The following is a 22,605-nucleotide window of genomic DNA, read 5'->3' on the forward strand; positions in this document are numbered from 1 at the left end:
GCCAGGAGAGTAGTCTTACGAAGCTGGGAACGCGGGAACATGCATTGGAAACAAACACAAAGTCTTTTTGACTTTGTGTTTGTTTCCAATGCATGTTCCCGTGTTCTAGCAGCTAAAATAGCCTGTAAGGAGTTGCCTCATAATAATCAGGTGAGTAACAGGTGGTAACCGAGAAGTCAGCTCGCTAATCAACAGCTGAGTCACCCTAACACAAACAAGTCTGCTTGTTTAGTCCTTGGCTAAGGAACCATGACAGTTAGTCTCTCTTTATCCACACAGAACTGTAGTAGTATATTTAATTATATTTAATGGGGACTGCCTTAATATCTTACATTGTTCAATGTATACCTAGCACTATATGTCCTTCTGAGGCAGTATCCCAAGCCACCCATCAAGACCTACCTAAGCAGCGCCTGTACTCTTTGACAAATAGCAGACAAAGCAGGCTGTGCCTCAGAAGGACAGTGCCGGGTATATATAGTGAAAGGTGTAAGATATTGAGAATGTGCCAAGTAGCATAAACCTTCATAATGTATATGGGATAGTTACCAGTGAAGCTGCAATACGTAAATAGCTGCACAGTGGAATTATTTTTTCAATAATCATTATGATAACATTATAATCACTGTTTCTCTTACCTGCTGAACAAGGCCTGATTCATCTATTTATCTGAGTTATACTTCTGGTTTACGTTGCCAAAAGATCTCAGGATAGTTATCCTTCCTGATGGCAGCCTGTCCAGATTTAAAAGCTTGGTCCACATTTATTGGTAATTTGACCTATTCATATTCAGCAATGGAAACTATAGGGTATTACATTATGAATCTCAATAAAATCACTTTTTTAATTTCTACTCACACGGTTTCTATATTGTTGATACAACTAAAATAATCTAAATATTTTTACTGGGCAGCAAATATAGGTTTCCCATATAACAATAGGGAAACACGATGCCATAAAGTCTGCACTTATAATTACATCTAATTCCATAAATTCCTTAAAGAAAAGCAGCAATTAAAAATCCTTTCAAATATGTACAATTTAAGGGTTATGGCTACCAAAAAAAGCCCAATGGGAAAAGAGAGGTGACCCACAGTCAAGAGTGGCTGGGGAGTCACAGTGAGACAGTGTGCAGTTATTTGGGTTCTTGAAAGAAGTGTAGAGCAGGTAGAAATAGGGGAGGTTAGGTTGGATTTGATGCCCTGTGAAAATGGAAGGAGAAGAATACAGATAAAAGGTTGTAGTGGAAGTTACTGTTTCTATGTGAGTTTGATAAAGCGTAGAGAAAAAGGAAGAGGAAGTTGGGGTAAGTTGGGTGATGTAAAAAAAAAGATTCATCATAAGGACACAGGAGGGTTTTTATGATGGAAGTAATCACTTGTAGATTTGAGGAGAAAGGGGGGACAAAAAAACAATAGATAGGAAACAGTGTTAGAAGGTTAAAGCTACTAAAATATCGTAAGTAATACTTGGCGATACCAAAGGGCGAATGTTTTCCAGTTTTCTGATTTTTTTTTTTTTTTTTTCCCTCCAGTTTAAATTAATTTGTTCTCAGGTCTTTTGCTTTATGCAGTTTCTATTTTAATGTTTGTTGTCAACGACCTCTGGGTTTTTTTCATTAACACCTTTCTTTCATTATAGCGTTTCTTTAATTAGTGTTTAATAAAAGTGAATTTTTATTACGTAATAGTTATATCTCCTACATTTTACATTTTAAGGTACATTAGGAAATACCCATTTCTAAACTGCAAAGCTTTTATCATGATCTTGTAATAAATTGTACATAGTGTCTTGGAATTTATATTGTATTTAAAACATATTTTCTTGACAGGTTTGTTCTACCTTGGACAATAATCAGCATGTCTTGTAATGTTGCCCCAAACTTTACATTTCTATGTGATGCACAAGCGGCTTGGGGAATCATAATGGAGACATTGGCTGCAGCTGGGGCTATCTTCACCATCATGCTTATGTTAGCACTTGTCGTTATGGTACCTCGCATCTGTGACAGTGCCAAGAGGGCTCTAGTTCCCATCCAGCTTATCTTTCTCCTCGGTACACTGGGGATTTTCGGCCTGACATTTGCCTTCATCATTCAACTGAATTCACAGACCTGTCCTACACGCTTTTTCCTGTTTGGAGTCCTGTTTGCAATTTGCTTCTCCTGCCTTTTAGTTCACGCAAGCAAATTGGTGAGACTGGTTCGAGGTGGCCTTGGAATGTCATGGTGGGTCATGCTTGCCACCGTCATTGTTCTGTCACTTGTTCAGATAATTATTGCTATTCTGTATGTAGCAATCTATCTGACAAGAAATGCAAGTAACTGCGCAGGAAATAGTAAGCACAATACTGATTTTGTGCTCATATTGATATACGTCTTTGTGCTCATGGCAATTACTTTTACAGTGTCGATGTTCAGTTTGTGTGGTCCTTTCAGCTACTGGAAGAGGCATGGTCTCCATATATATATAACAATATTTATTTCTATGGGCATTTGGGTAGCCTGGATTGTTATGCTGCTAAACGGCAATATAACTTTAGGTAACCCACAAACATGGGATGACCCAGTTAGAGCCATAGCATTGGTAGCAAACGGTTGGGTCTTTCTGATTCTATACATTGTGCCAGAGCTTTGCCTTTTAACCAGATGCCAACCTAACCATTCCAAAGATGTGAGCCAAGACCAACCACGCCTTCTTCGACAAACTGTTGGAGTGGACAACCAAGTATTTGCTCAAGAAGACTCTAACCTTGGTAAGTTTCTATACGTGCATATATATTATAGACCTGCCATAATTTGTTTTTACATGAATTTTATTTTTTTCTTTTGCTTAAAAACACGTTTATTTCAGGAACATAATTTAGAATCCACAGGACGCTAAACAAATTTAAAAGAAAACTGTAAAAAAAAAAAAACACCCTGCACAGTCAAGTTCAAACAAAGGTATGTTAGGTTAACCCTTTCACTGACAACATATGGCCTGCAGCATACAAAAAGTCACAAAATTAGACATACTCCAAAATCTTGTGGTACGCCTTCCCAGAAGAATGGGATTGGGGAGCTGCTTTTAAATGCTCTAAGTTTTAGAATAGGAGGTCCAACAAGATCATTTAGGTATGAGGTGGTCAGATAGTGTAGATTTGAGTGCTACCTGCACGGAAGGGTTAGTTGAAGCCAAAGGGTTATATACAGTAGGTTGCCCTAGGCATACAGTATACTGTATACAGTATATAGTGAGAAGAGAAGAGACAGAAACCTGGGAAAAACAGCTGTTAGCATTTAACACAGCGAAAGACCATTAACAAACATAGGACATAAACCACGAGTGAGCCAGAGTGTGAATGTCAAGAGACTGCAAGCGGAAGATTTGGTCAATGGTATCAAATGCAGAAGACAGATCAAGGAAGATGAGAAGAGATAAATGCTATTTGTTTTGTTTTTTTGCTGTATGGAGATTTTTGTAGCATAGGGCAAGCCTATTTACATTGTCAATATTAATGAGTTTCTATTCAAATGTCTCAGTGAGAAGTGTTAATCTACTCCAAGGCTGACCACTCTTCACTACTGTTGTGACCCTGCAAGATTTACATTGGAATGCTTACCTTCCAATGCAGAACCAGAGGCATATCTATACTTGGTTTCCCTGGCCCTTGTTTTGTGAAAGAGATCACTTAATACTTTAGTAAAGACATTTTAAGTTGAGAAGGTGGTGAGAAAACCAAATAGCACTGGGTCCTAGAGAGGATGCAATCTAAGTTGGTAAGAAGGTGAGAGTAGACTAGGTGCTCAAGAAGCTTAAAGGTAAATAGTAATGGTGATACAGGTCAGTTACTGAAGAGAGATATGTTATAAATTACATTAAATAATTTAATAGCAAAATTAATTATACGCTTAATTGTGTTTTACTTGATTGGTGAGTTAATTAGAACTGCATTTACCAAAATGTGGGAACAAATAACTATTTTCATGATTCAACCATAATAGCCAATCAATTAATGAAATAGATTGTATCAAAAAAATCACCAAATCACTATTTGTATCTATCAAAAACATTTAAACTGGTTAACCAATGTCACCAAAAACCACCTAGGATCCTGCTCAACCTATACTAACCACAATGAAAAAAAAGAGGAAAAAATGAAAATCAAGGGGAATCTCACTCAAAAACTAAAACTAATATTCTAATACGCAAATTTCAATGTGGTAGCGCCACTTCAAAACAACAGTTCATCAGTGCAGAGTTAATTAATTCCTTTGTTAATTCATAAAGCACATTTGCTTTAGGTTGTGTCAGTGTTGCATGAAGACTGCATAAGTCTCAAACTGTGTCAGACTGAGCCACACGCGTAACAGAAATCTCAGAGAAGTGTAAAATACTGCATTACCAGTCCCATTTGCCCACCAACAAAATTTTTTAAAAAGCTGCAGTGTCACTGTGAGTCTCATCAGGGAGCATCCAAAATTCATTGATGCAGGGAATGATCTCACCTAAGAAGCCAGTTCACTTGGTATGTGGAAGACATTAGAGATCCTATTGCGTGTTGTTCTATCTGAGTCATTATCATACCTGGGAACTCTCTGGGTTTTGCCTGGAGACTCTGAGTAAAGGGCCACTTCTCCAAGTCACTATGGGGAAATGCGGGATCAAAAGAGCACGTTGTAGCACACCCCACTACATGCCCACTTCCCCTTCAGCAATGGCATGTGTCCCACAACATCAGTGGGACTTCCCATTTCCCAGGAATGGTCAGGATGCAATCACTGTATAAATGAATAACAATTATGCTTCCCAACAGTAGGGAGATAGGTGGCAATGCTGTCATTCGTAGGCCCCCTAATCGTGCTATGTGATTCCGCTACGTTCCTGCTTTCCAAAATTTTAATAGTAGATGAGGGAAATGTTTTCTCTCTCTGTAAAATTGTATGTTTACTACTCTAACAGTTTTGCCACTCATAGTGAATTAGAGTTGTATGTGGAATGGTGCTAAAAATGATGCAGGTGTAAATTAGCTGACCTAGTGTTCTTAGTGTTAGCTGACTTATGAGAAGAATGTTTATTTGAGTAATACACAAATGTTTTGTTAGTAATGAAAAAAACTAGATATTGGTGTGACTCAGACAGACACACCTAACCATTCAGGCTTATCCAGTTTAACCTTGTATTTTTAAACAGGCAGGGACCTGCAATATTGTAATTTTAGTGTCATACCTGATGTGCAAGATCTACTATTTAAGAATATGTATCTGTTTAAATCACATTTCCGATTGTGGGTATACAATTAGGCAACTTCCAACTTAGTCTGGAAAAAAAAATTTAACCCTTTAAACCAAGACCAAGGCTGTTTTACATGTTTTTACACTTAAGGACCAAATCATGTACACTGGAGTACACAAGTAACACTAACCCTAACACTAAAAGTCCTTTCTAAGTAACGCTAACTCTAAAAAACTAAATAAAAAAAACTTTTAAGGGTAAAAAAATGAACACAAGGTTAAAAATGAACCCTTAAGGGTGAACAAAATCAGTAGTCTAAACATTACTGATAAGATCAATGTGATCATTAAAAAATATATTATTTTTTTTTGTGTGTTGTGTGTACCTTTTTACTTACACTGACTTTCTCCAGTCCCTTTCCAGCTCATGACAGAGAGTGTCAGAGATTAGAGACATTGCTCCTTAGTGCTGCCTTTGTCTGTGGAGGATTTTCTGTGCATGTTATTGGTTAAAAAATGATTGTATGTGCAGAGCTTCCTCATAGTAAGGACTTGCTTTTCTGTAAGTGACTTGCTTTCTGTAAGTGGCCGGTTTGAGCGCTGCAGCAAGGTAAGCTAGATATAATTTCAATAAATAGTCACGTCCCTCCATAAAGTATGAGCAAGCTTGGAGATCTCACTCCATGTATGCATGCTTGGAACAGCAGTTCCTGGGTCCATATCGCTGTGGCAAGTGTAAGCAATTGGTCTCTCAGGAAGCTGAGATTGGAGCTCTGAAGAGGCATATTGAAACACTGAGAGAGACTGCCAATCTTGAGAGGAGTCTCTTGCTCACTAAGCAGAGTTTAGATGGGGTCCCTAGCAACGAGGGAGGAGATCAGTCCGAAGGGAGCCAGGCACATAGCTGGGTGACAGACGTGGATACAGTGGGGGAGGGAAGAGGAAGAGGGAAGCCAGTGTACAGGGGATCCAGAATGAAGGGAAGCCCAGGCAGGTCATGGTTGTAGGGGATTCTATAATTAAGGGGACAGACAGGGTAATCTGTGGCTCTGATCGCAGCAACGGAATGGTTTGCTGTCTCCCAGGTGCCCAGGTTCGGTATGTTGCAGACAGTGGATAGATTAGTGGGTGTGAGGATCCAGCTGTCTTGGTGCACATCGGCACCAATGACATAGTAAGAAGAAGATGGAGAGTCCTAAATGGTAATTTTAGGGAGTAAGATAAAAAAAGGACCTCCAAGGTAGTATTCTATGAGATATTATTTGTGCCAAGAGCTACACCAGAAAGCGGGAAATTAGGCCGCTAAATGCATGGCTGAAGTCTTTGTGTAAGAAAGAGGGCTTTGGGTTTTTAGAGCACTGGGCTGATTTTGCCTTGGGGTACGATCTCATAATCGCTATGGCTTGCACCTGAATGTGCTTGGGGAGAAAATTACTAGACGGTTGGAGGAGATTTTAAACTAGGAATGGGGAAGGGGGAATACCGTATTTGCTCGATAATAAGACGACCCTGAATATAAGACTACCCTATAGGAAAAAAGTTTTACTAGTAAATATTAATTCATGTAAACAATTTTTTCTTATTTAATAAATGCTATGATTGAAAAAAATATATATTTTTTATTTGCCAACCTGCCCCCCCCCAGTTATGCACATCTGCCCCCAGGCTTGCCACTCTTCCCCCAGAAATGCCTTATACCCCCTTATTTGCCACTCTGCCCCATGATGTGCCTTTTAACCCTCTATATGCCACTTTGCCTCCAGAAATGTCTTATACCCCCTTATTTGCCACTCTGCCCCATGATATGCCTTTTAACCCCCTATATGCCCCTCTGCCCCAGAGTGGCATATAGGGGGTTAAAAGGCATATCATGGGGCTGAGTGGTATATAGGGGGTTAAAATGCATTTCTGGAGTTATATATATATATAACTGCTAACAGCAATCACACTCCTATCAAGCCAAGGCAGCCAGTACATGCTGGAACCTGGGGATGATAGTAGTGTGATTACAGCCTCCCTATGCCATGCTACCATCACCACACCCCTTACACATCCATGCTATCACACACACACTCATTCACAAACATTTAAATACTCATTCATTCCATTAATCACACATACTTGCTCAAAAACCCTCCCCCACCCCCTTACCTGAACTGCAGATCTCCCACTCGCAGACTTCTGCAGGGGCCCGGCTGTGCGAGCAACTTCTCTGGCCCCGCCCCCAGAGGAAGGAGGGGGGAGGTAGATTATTTGAGGAGTTATGTGCTAGCTTCCTGTTCTGCTGCTGCTAGTAGCAGAGACGCTGCTCGTGACCAAAACCCGGTAAGCAGCATGGCCCCAGCAGACATTTTTTTGATGTCTGATTAGAAGACGACCTTGATTATAAGACGATGGGTATTTTTCAGAGCATTTGCTCTGGAAAAACCTCGTCTTATAATCAAGCAAATACGGTAAATACCGGGCTAGACAGTATAGAAAGGAAAAGTGCTTTAGTTAGTAACCAGGTGGGTGGACCTGGGGCTTGGTTTGTACATATAATAGGAAGAACCATATATTCTGTCCCCCGAGACAAGGACAGAAAGCACTTGCAGCATGTGTAAATAACAAGCTAAAGGTCATGTCTATAAATGCTCACAGTTAAGGGAATAATATCCATGAACTTGTAACAGTAGTGGCAACTGAGAATGTTGATATAGTGGCTGTTACTGAGACATGGTATAATGAGAAAAAATGACTGGGGAATCGCAATACCGGGGTAGTACTTATATAGAAAAGACAGAAAGGTCAAGAAAGGGGGAGGGGTGGCCCTATATGTGAAAAATGACATAAAATCTAACCTAACACAAGTTGGTGAGGAGACCATAGAGTAAGTTTGGGTTACATTACAATTAGGTAAAAGTACAGTAACTTGTGTAGGTGCGATTTATAGACCCCCAGGACAAGTACAAGAACTAGATAATCTATTTATTGAGGACATGGCTAAAAAGTAAAGGGAAAGTTATAATCATGGGTGACTTTAATCTTCCTGATATGAACTGAAAAACCAAAGTAGCTGGTTGTGCCCGGAGTGCAGATCCTCTAAACTCCCTGATGGGACTTTTTCTAAAATGTGAATATGTCCTAAGGGAGTCTCAGACTGGTGCCATTTAAATGGAGTCCAGGAAAAATGGGATTATTTAAAAATTGAATTATTGTAGATAACAAAAAACTGTAGTAGGCTGATCAGTAAAAGCAAACAATTAAAGAAACCACTGTAGTTCTCCGCAGAAGAGGCCAAAATAGTAAAAGACAAGAAGTTAGCCTTTAGTAAATACAAAAAAATACAAAGAGTGAGGAAGATAGACATATCTGTAAAATTAGGCAGAAAGAAGCAAAGCAAGTTATAAGAGCTGCTAAATCACACGCAGAAGAGAGATTACCCTGTTGGTAAAAAAAAAGGGAGATAAAACATTTAGATCTATATATATGAGAAAAGGAAAGCAAAACAAGGAGTGGTAAGATTAAAAACAAAAGAAGGAAGGTATGTAGAAGAGGATAAAAGTCTAGCTGACTGTCTCAACAAATATTTCTGTTCAGTTTTTACAGATGAAATTAAAGGAAAGGAACCTCAGTTAGGAAAAAAGTGTCATTTGATACATGTGAGTTTATCAATGCGGAGGTTCTATTTCAGTTGTCTAAGGTAAAGACAAATAAGTAGATGGGGCCTGATGGGATACATCCCAAGTTATGACAAGAGCTTGGTGGTATACTAGCAAAACCACTAATGGATTTATGTAAAAAATTATATGTAACGGGAGTCATCCCATTGGATTGGAAATTAGCAAATGTTGTGCCCATTCACAAAAAAAGGCAGTTGTTAGGAGTCAGGCAACTGCAGGCCAGTAAGTCTTTCCTCTGTAGTGGGGAAATTAATGGAAACTATGTTAAAGGACAGGATTATTATTATTATTTATTGTTTTATATAGTGCCATCCAATTCCGTAGCGCTGTACAATGGGTAGACAGGACATAACAAGTAGTATGTAATTTAACAAATTGATTTACACAGACAACAGGTGAGGAGTGCCCTGCTCAAACGAGTTTACAATCTAGAGGGATTTAGGGCGTATTACACAACAGATAAAAGGTAAAAGTGCCAAAGTAAGGGATGGACCAGCCACACTAGTTTAAGTATTGCATTAGAGGGACTAGGAGAGGTGAGCTAAGGGAATATGGGGGGGGGTTAATGTGCAATATTATAAGTGTCCTTAAAGAAGTGGGTCTTGAGGGATTTTTTGAAGGACCAAAGGCAGGGGGAGAGACGGATAGACTGGGGGAGGACATTCCAGAGGATAGGGGCAGCCCTGGAGAAATCTTGTAAGCGTGCATGAGAACTAGAAATCAGAGGAGAGGATAGAAGGAGATCACTGGATGAGCGGAGATACCGGTTAGGAGTGTATTTAGAGAGTGAGGAGATGTAGGTAGGGGAACCGCTGTGAAGGGCTTTGAAAGTAAGAGTAAGGCTTTTGAAATGAATCCTGAAGTGCACAGGCAGCCAGTGAGAAGACTAATAATCAGGGCATGGACAAGAGCCTTAGTGGCATGCTGTTTTAGGAAGGGACGGATGCGGGCAATGTTTTTAAGATGGAGACGACAGTTTTTAGGTGACACCAAGACAGCGTGCATGAGTAGACGGGGAGATGATGGCACCATTAACAATGAGGGAACTTGATGGGGGGAATCCTAGCATTGGAGGGAGGGAAGATGAGAAGTTCTGTTTTGGAGAGGTTAAGTTTCAAGAAACGTGCAGACATCCAGGTAGAGACGCAATGCAGTTAGTTACACAGTTAAGACGGAGGGAGAGAGATCAGGGGAGGATAGATAGATAGATAGATAGATAGATAGATAGATCTGGGTGTCATCAGCATACAGGTGGTATTGGAAGCTAAAGGATGAGATCAGTTTGTCAAGTGAGGAAGTGTAAAGAGAGAACAGAAGGGGTCCTAGAACAGAGCCTTGGGGTACCCCAACTGAGAGAGGGAGGGGAAGTGTTACTGGAGACGGAGACGCTGAAGGTACGATAAGAGAGGTAGGAAGTAAACCAGGAGAGAGCAGTGTCATGGAGGCCGATATCATGAAGCAAGGAGAAGAGGGTGGTCCACAGTGTCAAAAGCAGCAGAAAGGTCCAGTAGGATTAGCATTGAGTAGTGGCCCAGTGATTTAGCAGTGAGTAACTCTTAGTAACTGTCACGGACCGGGTTATCAGGTCTGATAGAAGCCCAGGTGCAGGGGATACGAGGGGCTCTGTCTGTACCTGTCATAAATCAACTCACCCTCTCCCCGGTTCCAGCATCGGCAGGTCTCGGCGTCGGGTTTCCTTTCAGCCTCTGCTCGCTGACACAGACACGAGCAGAGGCTGCGTGCAGGCACGCCCCCTCCACTGCCGGCAGAGAGCAGCAGGGAGGAGGACGCGGTCCCAGGTTGCTATGGAGACGCGTCCACTCCCTGCTACTGCTGATAGACGCCGGCAACGTAGGAGTTGTGTCTCTCAGTATGACGTCATTTTGGCGCCAAATTCAAATTATAAAAGCCCCTTCCACTGAGAGATCATTGCTCAAGTATCAAGCTATTACTGCCTCTGTACCTAAGCGGTCCTGATTGATTCTACTAGTGTACCAGATCCTTCCTTCTGATTTTTGACCTACGTTCCTTGCTGCCTGCCTCGACCATTGCGTGTGACCTGACCTTGTTTTTGGATTATCGTTTTTGTACCTCGCCACGGACTTTGTGGTTGCCATCTGCTATTAGGAACCATCTACCTTTTCGGCTCACGGGTCAGCCGTGATAGTACCCCACAATGCATGATGGCTTGGGGTTGGTATAGACAGGTGCAGGAAATAAATCACAGACTGAAGATGCTGACAATAGTTGTATTGCAGATGGTACAACAACATATAAACAAGGAAAGTCTCTTGGCTGGAAGCCCTCTGGATGGGGCCCACATGGCTGGAAGCCCTCTGGATGGGGCACACACGGCAGGTTGCCCACTTGCAGGGCACTCGACTTGGGAGTCCACTAGTGGGGCGCTGGCCACAACTCAGGATCAATACAGGAACCAAAACAGGAGCAGATCAGGAACCAAAACAGGCAGTCCGCTAACATTAATGTCAAGGCCCAGACTGAAGGGCTGGGCAGGTTTATAAAGGCTGTGATCTCCAGGTGCACCTTGTTTCCTGGTTATGGCAATCAGGTCTGAGTGCAGCTGGACCTGATAATCAGTCTGAGTGGTTCAGAGTGACAAGGGTGGCCACTAGTGGTTGGAAACGGAAATGAGCAACTCAAAGTTTGAACAAGTCCAGCAAGCGAAGGGTGAAACGTTACAGTAACTTTAGTGAGGGCGGTCTCAGTAGAGTGTCAAGGGTGAAAACCAGATTGAAGAGGGTCAAGCAGGGAGTTGGAATAGAGAGATGGGATGGTAATTGGAGAGATCAGTTAGGTCAAGGGAGGACTTTTTCAAGATAGGAGTAATGGTAGCATGCTTGAAGGAGGATGGGACAGATCCAGTAGTGAAGGAGCAGTTGAAGATATGAGCTAGAGTAGGGGCAAGGGTAGATGAAAGAGACTGGGTGAGATGGGAAGGGATCGGGTCAATAGGGCATGTGGTTGGACAAGACAGCAGAGAAATTAGTTAATGTAGTGAAAGGAGAAGAGGTCAGCGGGTAGGGGGACGCGTAGTCAGAGGAAGGGTGAGGGCATGGCGGTGAATGTGCAGATATGTTTGAATTTTATTATTGAAGTATGTGGCAAGGTCAGATGCATTAAGGTTAGTGGAAGGGATAGTTGGGATTTGAAAGTATTAAAGAGTCATTTAGGGTTAGACAGGGAGGAGATGAGGGAGGTGAAGTAGGTTTCTTTAGCAAGGTTAAGAGCAGAGTAGTAGGAACGTAGCATTAATTTATAGTGCAGAAAGTCGGACATGGTATGAGACTTGTAGGTGTTGGGTTACAGTCTTGTGCCAGGTTTGGAAGCATGAACGTTGTGAGGAGCGAGTAGTAACTGGTGCTACATGCTCAAGAGAGTGGAGTTATAGACAGAGGTAGCGTTGTTAGGGCACGTCATGTTTGACATAGGAGAGAGGAGAGGGAGTAAATTGATTGAGAAGTTCTGAAGGTTAATAGAGCTGAGGTCTCTGGTTATGCAGGGTTGGGGTGCAATGAAGTGAGTAGGAGGCAAGGTTAAATAGCAGGAAATCAAATGGTGGTCAGAGAGGAAGGGGAATTAGAAAGGTTAGTGAGAGAGCACATGGTAGAAAAAATAAGGTCCAAGGTTTGACCATCATCATGAGTAGGGGAGTTAATACATCAAAAGAGGAGGTAATTGAAAGAAATTTTTAAGCCATGGGACTCAATGAGATGTCATCTGGGATGTTGAAATCCCCAAGGACAACAGAAGGAATATGAGAGGAGAGGAAGACATGAGGAGAAGTGATCAAGAAAGATGTTAGCCGGGCCAGGGGGCGGTATATAACAGCAATACGTATAGAGATGGGATGAAATAGTCGGATAGCATGGATTTCTAATGAAGAGAAAGAGAGTGATGGGGCCCTGTCATCAGGTTTGGGAGTGTGAGTGAGGTGTAGGCCAGCATAGGAGAGAGCAGCAGTGTTAGAAGGGGATATCCAGGTTTCAGTTAGAGCAAGGAGGTGTAAGGAACTAGAGACAAAGTGGTCATGTAGGGCTGTTAGTTTGTTACAGACAGAACGTGCATTCCAGAGTGCAAAGGTAAATGTGGGGTAGGAGGAGCGGCAGGGTATGTGGACAAGATTATTGAGGTTTCTGGAATGCTGACTGGGAGAGGATGGGGGAGAGAGCAACAAATGAGGCCCAGGGTTTGGGGAAATATCACCAGCTGCTAAAAGAAGTAGAAGAGAGAGTGAGAGGAGGTAGGAATAGGACTTGTGTGAACGGAGAGATTGCAGGGAGTGAGGGGAGGTGGGGGAAAGGAAGGTGGTGATGTTGAAAAGTGCTTGGGATGTGAGAAGGGGAGAAGAAAGTAATGATGGTGCAATACAGACATAGTGTGGGGGTGCTGGTGGCTGGAGAGAGATAACTGATTTACTAACAAAAGAGAAAGGAGGAACAAGAGGATTGTGAACATGGTATGTGGCGAAGAATGGTGATGGGAATGGAATGGAGGTGGAGCAAACACAATAAGCAGCAAAACTTGACAGTTAAGACAGTTCAATGGAATATTGCTTGCAGGGAGTCTCCCAGGTCTTCTCCATCCTTCCTTGGTGACCTCCCTTGGTCAACTCCCAGTTAGTGGCACTTAGTAAAAATTGCCACACAGATGGAAAGTGGCACACACGTGGAATGTGGCCTGTGCCTCTAAAAGGCTTGTGTCTCCAATGTCACTACTGATATAGGGATGACAAACAAAGGGATGATACAGATGCAAAGAGTGGAATACCTGAACAAATAATTAAACAGGGCAGTCAGCAGTGGCGTCTCCAGGTTTCATATTTAGGGGGGGCACATGGGGGGCCAGGGACCAAAGTAGGGGGGCCAATTATAAAACGGTACATATACACTAATATATATATATATATATATATATACACACACACACACACGTTAGACGTGCATTTTTAACTACATAATATGCACTTATCTCTTTGAAGTAAAGACTGTGATTAAAATATGATTTCAAAATAACAGCTAAAGTGACAGTTATTTTTCATTCTTTAATATTAGCCCCTGCTGACAATATATATAAATAGACCCTGCTGCAGATATATAGAAATATTACACCCTGCTTCCGATATATATTAATATTAACCCCTGCTGTGGATATATATTAATATTAGCCCCTGCTGCGGATACATACTTATATTATACCCTGCTGCCGATATACATAGAAATTATACCCTGCTGCCAACATATATTAATATTAGCCCCTACTGCCGATATATAGTATTAGTCCCTGCAGCCAATATATATAAATATTAGCCCCTGCAGCCAATATTTATTGATAATAGGCCCTGCAGCCAATATATATTAATATTAGACCCTGCTGCCAATATATTTGCCACACTGACTGCAGATCAGGGGAAGACAGTGAGAGTCAGTGCAGTGTTCCCTCCTTCTGACTGCACCATGACATTGAGAGGTCCTCTCCCCTGTAATCATCCCCAGAGTCCCTTTGTCCCCTCATTCACTAAACCATAGCGCTCTTTTACTTACACCCTGTAGTTCAGGTATAGATCAAATAAACAACACATGGAAACAGCACATGCAACTGAATGAGATTAAAAAAAAACTTGTATTTGCAGGTATACATAAATAATGTATGGAAACATAGCATTGCAGGTATAAAAAAACAGAACACACAAACCCAGCATTGCAGGTATATATCAACTGGAAATCACATGTACACTCAGCACTGAAGGTTTAGATCAAATAATCAACACATGGAAACAGCACTCCAGGTATTGATCAACTGAATAAGACATGCAAATCCTATATTTGCAGGTAAACATTAATAATGTATGGAAATATAGCCGATACAGATGAACAGAATGACACAAAACCCAGCTTTGCAGATATAAATCAATTGGAAATTACATATAAACTCTGCATTAAAGGTATAGATAAAACCCCCTAAATCACAGGCATAGATCACTGGTCACACACCCCAAAGCCAGCCCTGGTGTCCACACTGCCCACATAGAACCTGACCAGCACCTAAGTTACACATTATGTCAACTTTGTCCCCAAACAGCTGAACGTACGCCGTTTTTGTCCCATAAAGACCTCTCCCTCCCAATCTATCCTATCTACCCCCTCTCCCTCCCAATCTATCCTATCTACCACATCTGCCTCTCTATCTACCACATCTGCCTCCCAATCTATCCTATGTACCCCCCTCTCCCTCCCAATCTATCCTATGTACCCCCCTCTCCCTCCCAATCAATCCTAACTATCCCCTCTCCCTCCCAATCTATCCCATCCACCCCCCTCTCCCTCCCAATCTATCCCATCCACCCCCCTCTCCCTCTCCCTCCCAATCTATCCCATCTACCCCCCTCTCCCTCTCCCTCCCAATCTATCCCATCTACCCCCCTCTCCCTCCCAATCTATCCCATCTACCCCCCTCTCCCTCCCAATCTATCCCATCTACCCCCCTCTCCCTCCCAATCTATCCTATCTACCCCCTCTCCCTCCCAATCTATCCTTATCTACCCCTTCTCACTTCCTATCTACCCCTTCTCACTTCCTATCTACCTCTTCTGACTCTCTAACCCCCTCCTAACTTTCTAACCCCCCCTTTGAAGTTCACTTACCTTGGGCTTGTCCAGCGGTGAGATCGCGAGGTCTCTGTATCCCTGGTTCTGCCGGCTTCACTGCTGGGCGCTGGATATGACGACATATACCGGCGCTCGGCTTGAAATGCCGGCACTGTGAACCAGGAAGAGGCCTCGCGGTCGCGGAGAAGAGTGAGAGGCGCCGAACGGTTGCTGAGAACTTATTCCTCAGCAACCGCTCGGCGCCTCTCACTCTCTCCTCCGGGTCTATTAAAAAAAAAGAAAAAAAGACGGCGTTTCAATTGGGGGGGCACACCGGGGGGCACAGCATGATGTAGGGGGGGCCATGGCCCCCTCTGGCCCCCCCCGCCGACACCACTGGCAGTCAGCAATGAGGGTGATTACAGACAGGGTAAGGCAAAAAGTGGAATACCTGAACAAATGAATTAAACAGGGCAGTCAGCAATGAGGGTGATCACTAGACTTGGGCGCCAGCAAAGTCTTCGTGTTTGTTTTGGTGTTCATCTTCGGGGGAAAAAAAATCTTCGTATTCTACGAATACCCAACCGTTCCTGTCTTCTGTTCGGGCAAATATTTGTGGACATTCTTCTTGTTTGTTTTTATCTTCATTTTCTCCCAGTTTCCTAGCAGGGGTTAATACGGGGTTAAGAAACACATTGCAGCAGCAGCAGCAGCCTTGGCGCCATGATTTAAAGGTCTGTGTGTGCAACTGTATTGGTCGCCAGCAGGGGGCTCATCTGGCATCAACGAATGAAGTGCAGAACTCCAGATGCACTTCATTCGTTGATGACAGGCGAGGTCCCTGCCGAGGACCAATACAGTCGCACACATGGACCTTAGTTTAAATCATGGTGCAATCCGAGGTTCCCCCGAAGTGTACATTGCCCTACTGAAATCCCTGTTCCTCCCAGGCCAAGTTGCTTAGAGCAGTTGTCTGAAACTTAGACAAACGCTCTGAGCAACTTGGCCTTGGAGAAACAGGGATTATTTATTTATCATATAACATCAATAGATATATTGCCAAGTTCCTCAAGTCTCAGACAACTGCTCGGAGCAACTTGGCCCTCAGTTTAGGGCAATGTGTATTGTGTACACCTCGGATTGCACCATGAAGGTACGTGTGTGCGACTGTATTGGTCGTTTCGGCAGGGGGCTCGCCTGCCATCAACGAATTAAGTGCATTCTACGGTTCTGCAATTCATTAATTGATGCCAGACAAGCCCCCTGCCGGCGACCAATACAGTCGCACACACTTACCTTCATGGCGCCAAAGCATCTGCTGCTGCTCCGATATGTTTCTTAACCCCGTATTAACCCCTGCTACGAAACCGGGAGAAATGAAGATAAAACGAGCATGAAGAATGTCCACGAATATTCGCCCCAAGAGAAGACAGGACCAGGCGAATATTCGCGGAATACAAAGATTTCTTTTTTTCGAAGACGAAGACCCCCCCGGCGCCCAAGTCTATTTTAGACCACTTTTACATACTTGCCTAAGATTTGCTACTTATTTACAATGGCATACCTTCCAACAAACCAAATTTGACGGGACAGGACCGGAAAAAAACAGGACTGTCCCGAAAAGTAGGGTCTATTGGCAGGTATGCGGATGGAAAAATGTGGGACAAGAACTAAAAATAGCTTAGGGTTAATGTACGGTTATGTTTAAGAGTAGTAGTAGTGCACTGGTTTGGTTAAAGATGTATTTTTTCTAAATAATAATGTAATTTTAAATTGAATGGGTGTTATTAAAAATAAGAGGTACATTTCTTATATTTATTTTATTATATTATAAAACTTGTTTTATTTTATTTATTTTTACCTACATTTGCATACTTACCCACAAGGACATACTTGCTTTTCAAAGTTGACGGGATGCAAACAACAGGATTGTAGGGAAATTTGAAACTGTTGGAAGGTATTTGTTAGAAGAAAGAGGACCAAAAAACTCCAAATATCATCTTAGGGTTATAGGGTGAAGTGTGAGTTATAGTGTTAATTGTAGACTAGTGAGTGTAGAAGTAAAGATCAGGGCAAATAACAGGAAAGAGCCTTGTGAATTGTGTATATGTGTGTGTAATGTTTGGTTGGTTGTGAATCAGATGGAAAAATATGAAATGAAAGGAATGAAAAGGCTTGATTTGCTGAGAAAAAGTAGATGATTGAAAAATGGAAAAGGTAAATGAGTGGGCAATTGGCGACCCACTCACCTGTTTCACCCCAGAGCAAAGCATCCAAACACTGTCAGTCAGGCCACACACTCTTCTTTTCATCCGATTAGGTAAGAGCACTACTCTCCTTTCTGTTGCTAGCTCTCTCAGATGGTCCAACTCATCCCAAAACGCAGCTGCTCCACTCAGCTGCGTTGTGCTGCTTGTGGCACTGCTGCTGATGCTGCTGCTAGGAGTAGCAGACAACATAATTTCTTCCTCCTCCTGCACCTCTCCTCGGACAGCATTCCCATTTTATGCTGCCAGTCACGCACCCTTTGAACCAATTGCTCACGGTAGCTACTGAGAACATTGGATTTGATTGCTATCTTTCCCTTAATCGTTGGATCGCAAAGACATTCTAGCATAATTTCATGCGTTTGCGAAGGCGTACTTTTAGCAGATCCTTCAGCTTCCTGACTATGGCTGCTACATCAGGATGTAGAGTGCCACCTTGAACAGCCTCACGGTTTTCAAGGAACATATTCATCTTGCTGTCTAGATGCGAGAACACTGGGATTACCTGGGCCAGACTGGCAGTGTATAGCTTAAATTTTCTGTGGCATCCCTGAATGGTTTAAGGACTGCCACTAGCTAGGCAATCACTGTCCAATCCTCCCTATTCAATGGAGATGTAATCCCAATATTGTGCTCTGAGGCAAGATTATGGATTGCCCTCTGCTGCTCCAAAATCCTCTCCAGCATCTCTAAAGTGGAGTTCCACCGCGTACTGACATCTTCTCGTAGGCAGTGTACGGGAAGACCTGCCCTCTCTTGCTCTTCCCTCAAAAGTTGGCTAGCCTTAACACTGTGGTGGAAGTGCCCAGTGATCTTTCTGCAGCGTGACAGAACTACTGCTGCTACATTAGTTCATTCTGACATTGCTGCCTTGACTACAAGATGGATGATGTGGGCTGCACAGCGCACACCAACAATATGACCATCTTGCAGCTCTTTCACCATGTTTGCACCTCTGTCAGTTACCACAAAACCAACTTCAACACTGGTGCCCGCCTCTGCTCCCACCCAAAGGCAAAACATTTTCCTTATTGCATGCAGAATATTTTCATCACTTCTGCATAGAGAAGGAATGATCATCAGCCTGCTGCAGCAGCTTCCTTAGACACACAGGGCTGCCACCAGTGTGCTGTCAAAGAAAGAAAGGCATGCTGCCCGCTAGGTACACTCCACAAATCTGTTGTGAAATGTACACACTGACGAGCAGCCTTGGAAAGCTCCTCTTTCACTGCTGAAACACAGGACCGATACAGTGAGGGGACAATGTTCCTACTGAAAGTGGAACGTGAAGGAACTGTGTACTGTGGAGCCACAGCCGCCATCAACTGTTTGAAAGGCTCCCCTTCAATCATGGAGGAGGATTCTTATGCTCCTCTGGTACCTTGCTAGGTGGAGTTCCACTACGTGTAGCCCTCTCTCTAACTGTCTTTACAAAAATATTGTAAGGACTTGGTGGCTTGCTAGAGGTGGTGCTAGGAGGAAATGGCGTGGCGGTACCGGTGGGAACAACAGGCGCAGCACTAGTGGTGGTAGAGGTGGTGGTCTTGGGAGGCAGATTTTTTTCTACAAAAAGCTTCTGTGCGAAAGAAGTGTTTAAAACTAGGGGGACAAGTTAAATAAATGTATTAAGAAAAAAAGAATTTAAAAAAAAAATACAGAAAAAATAAATAAATGGAAACCACAAAAAATTAGAGAGTTTCACTTAAGTGCTACTGCTGAAAAACTATGCACAACTGCACTGTGCTGTTGTGTGCAATCTGCAAAAGTGCTCAAGTTATTTAAAAATTAGTTAACTAAAGCCAGTAAATGGTGTTATTAACTCAAGTTTAACTATAATACACTAACTAGTAAAACTACTAGCAGTATTTTATTTTTATTTTAAATTTACATGGGCCTAAGATCCTACTACTATGCTAAAGCTATATTTTCTTACTATTCTAAGTCTACCTCAAGGCAAAGGCAGACGATCTCAAGCCCACTAAGCTAAAGTGGGATTATATCAGTATATTATTTATTTATTAATATTAATTATTTATATTATATTAATAGAGTATAAATTACAATTACTTATTATATTATGGGGATAAACAACTTTAAATCAGATACAGAAGCAGACAGATATAGTTGTCCTACTTCTGCTAAATCTACAAAAATGTGCTAAATTATTTTCTTTTTTTATAGTACTACAGCTACCTTGAAGCTTTGCTTAGTACAGTTGTTGTCGAACAGTCAATCTTTCTTGAAAAGAAATTAGAAAATACAATTTAACAGCAAAACAGTTAGCTTCACTGCTTGCTGAACAAAAAACACACAGCACTAAGTGCTGTGTGTTTACTTCACTGATGGACTGAGGTGAGCAAAACAAATGAAATGAAATTTACCTGACAGACTGTCTCAAGCAACAAAAGCTAATATATAGCTAATTAATTATTAAGCTAGCTAAAATGAATTATAATTATAATTTTATATTTATTATATATTATTTATGATTATATTAAATTTATAAATTCTATTATTTAATAATTCAAACAGTTCAGCTTAAAAAGTTAAACTAAGTGAAGACAGGGCAGGCAGTAGTCACTGCCAGCCCAGGGCAAGGGCACCCCACTGTGTGCAAACTGTCAACTCAACAGCACTACACAGTTGACAGATAGAAGCACTGAAAAAAAAAAATTACTAAATTAATTCAGTAGAACTGAAGAAGAGTCAGTACACTGTGAGAAATGGCAGGTTGAGGCTTACCAGTCTCACACAGAACAATCTCTCTCTGTAACTCTCGGATACAGCGCAGCAGTGTTGCCAAAGCAGTCACAGCGAAAAAGAATAGATCTCTCAGGCAAGCTCTGGTCTTATAAGGCTAGGTTTCCACTTGGGTTTTTGTCCTGCGTTTTTTTTCTTGATGAAAAACGCCAGGAAAAACGCCAAGAAAACTGCCACTGCATTTACCTGCGTTTTGGCGTTTTTTCTGGCGTTTTAGCCTTTCTGTGGAAATTGCTTTTTTTGACCTTAGGCAGTTTTTCCAGCCTTTACAAGTTAGAAGTTTCACCCAGCTAAAAGGGATTAGGATAAATGGCAAGTATCTGCCCCATCCTGATGCCATTTACTTGGTAGAGTTCTACTTAAACACCCCGGCGGACCCTTTTGTCTCTTTTCTGTGGTTTGTAAGGCATGCTTTATTCCGAATGTCTGCTCCTCTAGGAAGATTGGCCCCAAATGATGCTGCAAATTGTTTGCTGTTGCTTTTGGCACGCAGGATCCAGTTGGTTTGTTTGTAATGGCATGTTTGTTCCAAATGGTGTAAAATTCAATATGAACTTTGTTTTGTGTGAAACTGTTTGTTTCCAGCCTATTTCTCATAGGACACACAGATACTGGGTCCATCCTCTGCATTGTAACTGTGGAAAAAAACGCCATAAAAAACGCCAAGGCAAAAAACCCACATGGCTTTTTCATGGCGTTTTTTCTCTCCCATTCACTTCTATTGGAGAAAAACGCCAAGATTTCCTTGCAAAAAACGCCAGTGTCAACATGCTGCGATTTTGAAAAACTGCCACAGAGCTCAAAAAAGCAGAAAAACGCCAGAGAGGACTGAAAAAACGCCAAACAAAAAAACGCCAAGTGGATATGGCATTCTGCGATTTCCTATTGAAGAACAGCTAACATCTGGCTGCAGCGTTTTTTCACTAAAAAAACGCCAGGTGGTGCTATTGGCGTTTTTATGGGCGTTTTTAGCAAAAAAAAACCAAGTGGAAACCTAGCCTAAAGGCGGTTTATGATTTTAAAAAAAGCAGCACAGGCACTGGACGAGGCCCTCAGCATGACGTCACAAGAGCAATCTGATTGGACAAATGAGGATCAGCTCACTCAATCTGTCTCCTCCTCCTGCTCCTCTTTGAAAGTTTGGCGGGCGTACCGCAAAAATGAAGACGATCACTAAGAAGATTCTTTATTTTGTGAGTCTTCGTCTATGTTTTACTGCCACTATCTTCTCTTCTATGTTTCTTCGGAACGAAAACACACTCTTCGTGTTCGTTTTCATGTTCGCCCGAAGATTAATTCACAAGTCTAGTGATTAGAGACAGGGTAAGGCAAAAAGTGGAATACCTCTAAGGATTGTTGAACATCTGACGTCACATGGGTTTCAAGATCAAAAACAATATGGGTTTACCTCAGGAAGATCATGCCAAAGGAATCTTATTGATTTTCTTGAATGGATTAGGGAGTGACATAAAACAGAGGGTTGTAGTCAATGGTGTATATTCGGAGCAAGGTCTTGTTACCAGTGGGGTACCTCAGGGATCTGTACTCAGTGGCATCTCCAGCTTTCATATGGACCAAAGTAGGGGGGCCATTTATAAAATGCTACATATACAATATATAGATATAGATATATATATGCATTAGACATCCATCTTTCACTACATAATATGTGCTTATCTCTTTGAAGTAAAGACCGTGATTGAAATATGATTTCAAAATAACAGCTGAACTTTTTCATTCTTTAATATTAGACCCTGCTGCCAATATACATATAAATATTACCCTCTGCTGCCGATATATATTAATATTAGCCCCTGCTGCCGATACATACTTATATTATACCCTGCTGCCGATATATATTAATATTAGACCCTGCTGGCGATATATACTGATAACCCTACTGCCAATATATATAAATAGTAGCCCCTGCTGCCGATATATATCATTAGCCCCTGCAGCCAATATATATAAATATTAGACCCTGCAGCCAATATTTATTGATAATTGCCCCTGCAGCCAATAAATATATTAATATTACCCCTGCTGCCGATATATATAAATATTAGACCCTGCTGCCGATATATATACCATATTAGC

At 41.9% G+C, this 22,605-nt stretch overlaps 1 pseudogene; it reads left to right on the top strand.

The window, feature by feature from the left end:
• The first annotated feature begins 1,859 nt into the window (after window positions 1–1,859).
• LOC149274281 (retinoic acid-induced protein 3 pseudogene) lies at window positions 1,860–21,685 on the top strand (annotated as a pseudogene).
• Window positions 21,686–22,605: the final 920 nt, after the last annotated feature.

The sequence above is a fragment of the Sceloporus occidentalis genome, unplaced genomic scaffold (genome assembly GCF_023333645.1).
Source record: "Sceloporus occidentalis isolate IW3139 unplaced genomic scaffold, rSceOcc1.0.p SCAF_340, whole genome shotgun sequence".
NCBI lineage: Eukaryota > Metazoa > Chordata > Lepidosauria > Squamata > Phrynosomatidae > Sceloporus > Sceloporus occidentalis.